At 43.1% G+C, this 9,851-nt stretch overlaps 1 pseudogene; it reads right to left on the reverse strand.

Annotated features, from left to right (window-relative positions):
* Positions 1–6,998, reverse strand: part of LOC115030278 — a 13,073-nt pseudogene extending 6,075 nt beyond the window's left edge.
* Between the last annotated feature and the right edge of the window lie 2,853 nt (positions 6,999–9,851).

A 9,851-nucleotide genomic window follows, 5' to 3' on the forward strand; every position in this document is an offset into this window, starting at 1 on the left:
GGTGGAAAGGCCCTTATCTTGTACTCTTGACCACCCTACTTTCTACCTTTATGGGACCCCTTTTGATTTTGCTTCTGCTTTTAATTATAGGTCCATGTGTGTTAAATAGGCAAGTCGCCTTTATTAGAACAAAATTTAGTGCAGTGATGCTTTTAGTTTTCAGACAACAGTACCATACTTGCCCTAAAGGATCAAGTATGTCAGGGAGAAGATAGTGTCTAGTTCTAAGATTAGAACTACTAACAAGTAGAAGTGGGGAATGAAAAAGTAAAATGTAAAAACAAAACTCTAGGCCTTTAGGTCCAGGCTTGGGAATGTGGCCTTTGTGACTCAATGCTCCAAGGTATGCTAATCATAAAACAGATAATGACATTCCTCCACCCACCCGCTTCCTGGGTTCAAAGAGTGTTCATTCAAAGAATGTGCTATTGTTATGGGGCTCTTAGAAACTGTCTTGAGAGATAACCTGAACAATTACCAGGTATTCCTTGTGACACTTGTGACTTTGCACTTCCTTGTGACTCTTAACTAGTATCTTCGGTATCTTCCAACAACACCCTCCCCACTTCCTTGAGTTGTAGTTTCTTCCTTTAAATACCCCCTTATCCAGCTACTCGGGGCACCATGGTCCTCTACCCCTGCGTGGTGTATGACCGTGGGCCTGAGAGCGTTCTTGAATAAAAATCCTCTTGCAGTTTGCAGCAAGACCATTTCTTGTGGGTGATTTTGGGATGTCGCCTCTCCTGAGTCAGAATGTGGGGGAGTTCTCATGTTGTGGGTCTTTCACTACCCCATTGGGGAAAGGGGAAAGCTTAGGTTCTCTCCACAGAATGCTGCAGAAGCATGACAACTGTCAGAAGGACAAGCTGACCTGTGAGTTCACTGAGTGCCCTGATGGTGGTGACAAGAAAGCTGAATTGGGTATATGTTTTGACCCACCTTTGCTTGCCTCTGTCCCATATTGGACAAGCCTAAGGTGCATTGCTTCAAGCTTTTTAATCTTATGGGACATAGAACGTTAAAGACCGTGGAATCTGACTTAGGAAGATTAGTCATAAGAAAGAGTTATAATAATTCTTCTCTTTCCTTCAATGTGACCAGTTATTCTAACTCAATCTTGGACTTGTCTAGTAATAATTCCAATATTAGAGATTCCTATTGAAGATAGCTAATAGTCTTAATTACCTAGCAAAGTTAATTTGGAGCACAGCCTCCACTTCCAGAGAATCTCTGGCCTTTCTGCTAATTCTCAAAGCCAGCTCCCCCACACCAGGAGGCCAGAGCCTGAGCTTGATCATTGCTAATTTGCAACTGAATAAAGTACCTGGGCTTCCACAAAGAAGCTTTTATCCTGTTGCTTTCCACTATCTTGGGTTTGTTTTTCAAGCAGGTCAGTCAACACCTGACAGTCTGATTTCAGCAAGCATGCTGCCTTGCCTCCAGCAAGCATGGGTGGCAGAAATTAATCAATATGAAGAAGCATGTTCAATATATATTGTGGCTTTGGTCTGATTTGGGAATAAGGTGTGCTATGAGGGCCAGTTAGTCAATGACAGGCAACAAGATTTCGGAGCCATATCAATCTAAGACAGAGGTATATGCCAAGAGGCCAAGAGCTTTCCGACCTAGATGGCTATATTGTTCTGTCACCTGTCACTGCTCTCTCCAAGACACTGCTACCTGCTGAGAGGCCCCTGATATATTCCTGAGGAACATCCTATCCTGCATGTTGCCTACAGGCTGGCTTCAGACACCAAGAATGGACTGGCAGGAGATGGGCCTTCCCCCTTGTAAGCACACTCTCTTAGTAAACTGGCAGGCCTTGAACAGAATCGTGTCTTGGTCTCCATTAATCTCACTCACCATCTAAGTCTTTTTCAGCCCTAGCCTGCCTCTCAGGTGTACCCGGTTCAAGTAGGCCGTGGGCTGGTATACAACAGAGCCAAAGAATTTCTTCATAAACCTTAGAAGTATAAATAATCTACTGTTGAGCATCACTATACATGCCTTCTCCTGCTACCACCTCAAAAGTTATAGTCATTATTTTGCTGATTTCTGTTAGGTTAGTCTTGATATCTTCTTGAATAATCAGTCTTCCACAGTAAAAATTCATTCCCAATAAGACAAATTTTTGCTAATGTTTTCCAATCAGAAGGACCAAAAACATCTTCAGAATAGAATCAAGGAAAAACAATGTAAAAGGATCAGTCAACCCATATTGATCACAAGCCTGCTTGAGATTTTTAAGAGTCCTAAATTATATGATTATATGATGGGTTATTATGGTGGACATTTCTCTTACAAGGAAAAGAAAATCCTTTTATGTCCCTCCCATCTCCCAGGCTCAATACAGAGATTTTTGCATAGGAGACTTGTATCATAGCTTAAAAGAAATTTATTCTATAATCAGGGAACAAGAAACCTCCTTGTTATTAGAAACTGTAGAGGTTAAGTGGAAAGAAGTGAAGCAGAAAAGTGGAGGAGTGAAATAAGCAAAAGAAGGAAGAAGACAATCAACTTCATCACACAGAGAGATACTAGATAATATATCTTTAGGTTCTTTTCTTTTTCTATTCCAAGTGCTAATCATTTTTCTTGGCCATGTATACTTTCAATGAGTTATAGCACTTTTGTCAATTACATTTTTATTTCTTTCCAAAGCCAAAAGGCACCACTGAGAATACTTTCTGACCCTCTTGGGTCTACTGTACCCTGAATAGCTTTCCCTAACCAAGAATGATTTCTAGGATCCAAAGATCCCTCTTCAGGAAAAGAAGACTAAAGTTTGCCAATAATCTCTGGAAATTTCATCAATTGATGACATTCCACTTTAACTTATTCTGCCTTCAAAAAGTTTACAGAACGTCGACAAACAAATGTTGTTCCTTTGACTCTATTTGCTTCACTTTTACCTCCAATTAATTGCTCCCCTACTATATTATACCCTGCATGCATCATCACCTCAACTTTTCTTAAATTCCAGTATTTTGGGTCCCTGTTTGCACTTCACCTTTAAGCACCAGAATTTACTTATCAAATTTGGATCTCCTGATATGGTCACTGGAAAGGAACCAGAGAAACCTGGAGAGTTCTCAGCAAGAATGAGACAAGTTTATTTCAAAAAGCCAGATTTTTGTACACTTATCAAAAAGTATAGAATCCCCATGATACAGCCCACAGACACAAAGAAGTTTAACAAAAAGGAAAATGCAAGCAAGGATGTTTTAATCTCACTTAGAAGGGGGAATAAAATAGTCATAGGAGGCAAAGACAGGAAGGAAATTGGATGGAAAGGGTAATGGGGAAGGGAAGGGGAAGCTCAGGATATGGTGTTTGGAGAGACAGGGGAGAGGGCCAAATATCCAAGAGAGTGAGTGGAACTCTTCAGCTGCTGGGGTTGGAGAGGGGTGTCCAGGAAGTCCCAGAGACCTGGAGTAGGGGAGGCTCCTAGGAGTCAATTTGGGTGGCCTTAGCCAAGATACCTAACTGTAGGGACACGGAACCTGAAGAGGTCACCTCCTATAGCCAGGCAGGACACCCAGTGGATGTATATGGACACAAACTCATCAACAAAACTTTCAACTCAATATTTGTCCTGTCTAAAAGAAATGCAGTCACAAAGATGAAGGAGAAACTGAAGAAACTGCCAACCAATAACCACCTGAACTCAAAATCCATCCCATGGGCAAGCACCTATCCCTGACACAATTAATGATACTGTTATGCTTGCAGACATGAGCCTACTATAACTGTCCTCTGAGAGGCTCTACCCAGCAACTGACAGAAACAAATGCATATACCCACAGCCAAACATTGCATGGAGGTCAGAGACTCTTATCAAAGCACTGGAGGAAGGATTGAAGACCCTGAAGTGGATAGAAACTCCACAAGAAGATCAATAGAGTCAACTAATCTGGACCCCTGGGATCTCTCAGAGACTGAGCCACCAACCAAAGATACACATAGAGGCTGGACAGAGGCCCAAGGCACATATGGATCAAATGAACAGCTCAATCTCCATGTGGGAGATACTCAAGGAGAGCCTCACCCTCTCAGAAGAGAAGAGGAAGGGTGAGAGGAAGTACTCTCTGAGGGGATGGGAGGAGGCAGCATTTGGGAATGAAAGAAAAAAAAAAGAAAGAATATAATGGCGACTTGCAAGCCAGAGTATTCTATATAAATGTCTAATGCTAAATGTTTAGCCAAGTTTTGCATGCTTTTCTGAATTCTATAGAACACACAGTCACATAGGCATCCCTTGTGCCTCACTGCCTATCCATTAGGTTCTCAAGAACAAAAACACCCAAACTGCCCCAAAAGCAAAATACACCAGTAAGCATTTAGACTAGAACAATTCCTTAATTCTCTGCAGAGCTGTTTATAGAATCCTGCAGAATGCAGTATTTATATGATAGTGAAGGCTTGTACCAAGTGTCTAGTAGAAAATATTTGGTTTTAGAAGCAGAATAATATAGTTTACATGTAGAACAGTCAACACAGATTCATGATTTGAGATCTCGTTGACAGGCGTTGGCTCTATTCTGAGGATGTAGTCTTTAAGAGATTCAGGCTTGTGGGAAGAACTACATCAATAGAAAAGACACAACCATTTGGAGAAGCTTACAAGGAAAGGCACTGAGTGTTAATGGGAAAGTTGGGGGTTGGGAGGCATTTGGTAAATAGCAAACAAAAACTGGTAGCAGTATAATACCAAAAAGATTTCATTCTGCCTTGCATCCAGAGAACATGGCTAAAGAACCTTCCCAGAAAAAATAAAGAAGGGATGACATCTCAATGACTTGATAGTATCCCTATGGTACTGTAATCTAAGAACTCAAATCACCTGAACAATGAAACTCATGACATATTGAACATGTTCTGTATTAACCTACTACATTTGCATTGCTTCTGTTACACAGAAGGGAAATAATGTCACCTCTTTCCATCCAAACCACTGACATATCACTCACAAATAATCATGCCTAGTTGTGTTCCCATGATCCCAATCCAATTGACTGTGACAAATCTAGCCTTCATCTTCAAGGATTCCGAGCACTAACAGGAACTCATCACATCATTCTCAGAGTTGAGAGAGCTGATCCAAGAGAAGGAGAGTTTCATTGAAAATCACTTCTTAGAATAGATAGAAGCAATATGAGTGGCGCTGTGACAAGTGACCTTGCCTTCAGGAGCAAAAATGTGACTGTTTTTTCACCAGGGATGAGGCCCAAGCAATGTCTTTTTATTATAAGTAAGGATTCACCAGTGACAGTGCTACTGTACTGCATTTATTCTGTATAGACATCAATAAATCTTCACAATTTTCAAGGGCACTTTTTATTACCATAGCATTTATTTTACCTAATAAACATAGTAGAGTGAGGCTGGATGCAGCACATTGTATTAGTGGTACAGGAGGGAACAGAGGTTGGAATTTCTTGAGCAGGAAACCAAGATTTCTTTGTTGCCACATTCTCATTCCCTCCTGGATTATAGATGGCTCCATCTTATCATCTCCCTAAAACACATACCTAAGCAAAGGTCCCAGCCAAAGCATAGGACCCACTCCTTGACCCACTCCACTGAAAGTCAACGCTTACTATCAAATGTCTTTTATGTAACTTATGAAAGCATTTGCAACTTACATGGAGCAGGGGAAAAAGAAACACTTCTTATCAAAGAAAAAAAGGCATCCATGAAAGCCATCTTCTACATGGTACCAGCTCACAGGGATCCCCTGGTCATCTAAGCACTTCTTAAAGAACAAGGCATCATCCCGGAGGATGTCATTCTCACAGCTCACCAGGAATGTCTCAGGAAGCTGAGCAATGATCTTCTCATCTGCTAGAAGAGGTGAAATTTCTAAACTCCAAACATGTTTGGTTTCTAAATAGGCAGCCTCATTGAAATCCAAGAACCTCCAGTTGTGTATCTTGCCTCCAGAACCTTCTGGAGATGTTGTCATAGTTGAGACATTTCCTTCTTCCATTTGTCCAAAGGTACAATTGCACCTGTCAACATGGCATCTGTCCAAGAGAGGTCAATGGTCAGATATCTAAAAATACATGTAAACATTAAGTCTTTGGTAAGTAATGGCACATTTTTGTGCTGCTGATAGGATGGTAACTTAAAATTGATTAAATTTACAACTGGATAAATCAAGGCTTGAGCCTGGATTCGAGGTAGACACAGGATTGCTGGTTAAGGCCTGGGTGACAGGGGACACAGCCACTCCTCCAATACTGTCTTCACAGAGAACCACCCCAAAGGTGCCCAGGTTCTTCAAGAAGTAGATAGTGGCATTCAAGCAATCGTTGACAAGGACAGGGTACTGGTAGTGAGGAAGCTTGAGGTACCTAAGAAGGAAAGAGCAAACACTGTCCCGACCCATGGGACAGTCAAACAGGGACTTGAGGGGCCACCTGGAAGAGAATGGGGGAACAAGAAACACAAAAAACATACAGCAAGTCTGATGATCAAGCTGACAAAATTTTTATTTTTCCCCCACACAGGTTATATACTCATAGGAGCAGGAATAGGGTAGATGGGGGGTCGCTTTGTCTCTGGGTAATGCACCTGTTCCCAGGAACAGGATATTAACTAGCTAAAGAGTTCAGCAGGAAGACCAGAACAGAATCAGTTATTAGGCACCTATCCACAAGATTTATAGCTATTTGTTCTCCTCTGACTTGAGGATCTATGTCTATTTGTACTCAGCTGGGCTAGTACTTTCCCACAGAGGCCAAGACTTTATGCCAGCAAGCACTTAAGGCAGTTAATGTTCAAACAAGGTCACTCCCAACATCTCCTCCATTTTCTTAGTATAGAAGGACCACGGTGATTTTAGTCTTTGTTAAGGCAAAGATAGAGGCCTGACCTCCAGTGACTAAAGGGGAACTTGTAATGGCTCCAGTCCTTCTGATGTTGTCCAATGAGGCATGAGGGCCATACCTGTCCTGATGTCTTTTTCCTGGAGAGGGGATAGTTTGGACATCAAACCATGTGCAGTCAGGCTTGTCCCTCAGGGAACCCAGAAAAATATTTTTTAGTTTTTGCTTTATATTCCCTTGCAGTGCTTTGCCTCGCAGCCCAAGCAAGAACTTAGTTTGCCAGTCAGAGGGGGTTCTGAGTGTCCCCTCTCTACATGGTCCTGGGGCAGAAGTTCCCCTTAATTAGGTTGGGTGGAGATTAGTTTTAGGACCACCCTGGAGGGAATATCAACCTTGTTTCGAATCTCTTGGTGCTCCATAGCTAACTTATGAAAATGTACCTGGATAGGTTTTGCTGCCAAATCATCTATCTGACATTTCACAAAGTTGTTAAGTCTGTTAAAGGGCAGGGACCAAAAGAAATAAGGAAAAACAATCCAACTAATGGTCCCAAAATGGAAGGAAGTAGGGTTGACAATCACGGAGAGGTTGAAAACTAATTTTTATACCAACTCTCATCTCTCTCTCTCTCTCTCTCTCTCTCTCTCTCTCTCTCTCTCTCTCTCTCTGTGTGTGTGTGTGTGTGTGTGTGTGTGTGTCTTTTCTCTAGTCCTTCTCTCACTTTTCTCATGCCTTCTTTGACCATTCCTGTATTGTTTACATAAAAGCAGCATTCTTCCTTAAGAGCTGCACACATCCCTCCCTGCTGTAAAAATGAATAAATCAAGTCCTCTGTGATTTTGGAGGACAACTTCAGCTAAGGAGGAGGGGGAATCAGAGAGGTCGTCAATGCCTTGTTGGAGACGCTGCACGTCTTTATCAATGGTGACACTGAGTTCTTGATAGCTAGACTTGGAGAGAGCATATGAGGAGATGCCAGTCCCCACACCCATGGCACCAAAGCCTAGGAGGACTGAAATGGTGATGACAATTAGGAGTTCTCATAGCTGGTGGACCAGTGTAGGGAAGGAATCAGTGGACTGATCCCACAAATGAAAAAAAAAAAAAAAAACCTCTTCTGAATGATAATAAATCAATCAAGGAACCAATTGTGTAAGAATGCAAAAATCAGAATTTTTCACAGAAAAGGCACTGGCTGAAGGGAAGGGGGTGAAGCCATCAAGGCAAACCTACCAAGTATCATTTGGATGAAGTAAATACTGGCTACTAATATCTGGTTCTTTGCCAAAATATTGCGTGGACATTTTTCTTCCTTTAACAATTAGGGCAGCAGACACGGAATAATAGGTTCCAAGACCTTACTTGGATTTGAGGGGAGATATACCCATAACAAAGGACATCCCTTTTGGGGGGAAGTTCAGGGCTGCTGCCAAACCAATGTGGGGCTCGAACCCACAACGCTGGGATTTAGAGTCTCATGCTCCACCGACTGAGCTAGCCAGGATGTTTATAATTAAAGCAAGTCTTTTGAGAGTTACTTAAGCTTGCCCTCTAAAGGGCAGTGCTAATTGCCATCACAAGCTGATGGCGTGGCTTGTTCCAATGCCTGTGCAAAAGTGGACATACTCTGCCAGTGACTTAGAATAGTGGTGTTTAGGAATATCTTGGCAAATAGGATTGGCATTTTCAAAAGCAGACTGTTTAATAAAGGGGTTTTTAGGCTCTTGGACTCCAAACAAGAGCTCAGCTGTCTCTGTCAGGCTGCTAATGAAAGAATTTTAAGATTCATCATTGCCCTATAGCACCTTAGTGAGTGCAGCGGAGGAGCCAGACCCAGGGGGCAGTCCCTTCTAAGCAGCCAAGCATGCTAGGTGGACCCAAGCCAGGAAGCCAGAGGAAAAAAAGCACCCAAGCCAAGGTGTTACAAGGTGGCTCACTCAAAATCCCCCTCGTGGTCCACGACTCAGTGTCCAGTCACGGTTGGCCCCCAGTCTCGATCTCCCCTGCCGTCTCTGCCACCTGCTACCTCCATAACACAAAATCACCATCAGTGAGTTGCTGCGCCTGAGCGAGCCGCGAAAATTCCCCAGGTGTAAGCCATCTCTCTGCAGAGGACCCAAGGAACATCAAAGTGAAGGGAGCAGTGGGGCCTTAATTAGACACTGCCACTTTAAGTTTTTCCAGAATCTGAAACTCTAGCGGTTGATATGATAGCGCGGGGTGGGGCATCGTCAGCTGGGGGTGCCGCAGGAGCGTCCTCATCTCCTGTGAGTCAGGCTGAAGTTCACCATCTATTTTCTCCTTTTCCTCACTCGTTCTCTGGCTTTCCTCCAAGTCAGTTTTTGGGGATGGGGAATCTCTAAAGACTGTGGTTCCACTCCTTAGGGAGAGGGGGGAGGCGAGGACCTTCTTTTTCTGATCTTTTTTAGTTTTCACAGAGACCTGAGGCCACTGTTGCAGGGAGGCATTAGATCATGCAATTCGGTCTCTAATGACTAGAGAGCCCTAAGCAGTTTCACTTGTTCCTTTCGGGTCTCTACCATATGGCACAGGAACACTACATCAGCAGTGAGCGCTGGACATGGCAGGTGGATCAAAGACTGATCTAAAGTCCCATAGAGTGGTGGCAGAAAAAAAGATGGGAGTGCAGCAGCGCCTCTCAGTGGGGGAGGGGAAGCTTAGGGCGATTGTGGCTGTTTTGAGCGGATTGAGATAGTGCTCCCATTCATATGGAGCTGCCTCCCCCTCAAGAGTCACTTCATCAGCCTTCATCAGCGGGTGGCAGTTTGTTATCAAGATCAATAAGGGAAGGATAAAAGCCTAACATCTTAATTTCTTCCCTAGGTGAGGGCAAAGAAAGATTCTTAACAGGAGTTAGGGGGGAAGATCTATGAAGCTATCAGTCACAGAAGGCAGGGTGGATAAAGGTTCCTCTCTTAAGGGGGACAGAGGCAGTGTATGAGTTGCTAGGTTAGCACAAGGAGGATTGGAGAGGGATTCTTTAAGAGACGTTCTCCCTCT

The sequence above is a fragment of the Mus caroli genome, unplaced genomic scaffold (assembly GCF_900094665.2).
Source record: "Mus caroli unplaced genomic scaffold, CAROLI_EIJ_v1.1 scaffold_17452_1, whole genome shotgun sequence".
Taxonomy (NCBI): Eukaryota; Metazoa; Chordata; class Mammalia; order Rodentia; family Muridae; genus Mus; species Mus caroli.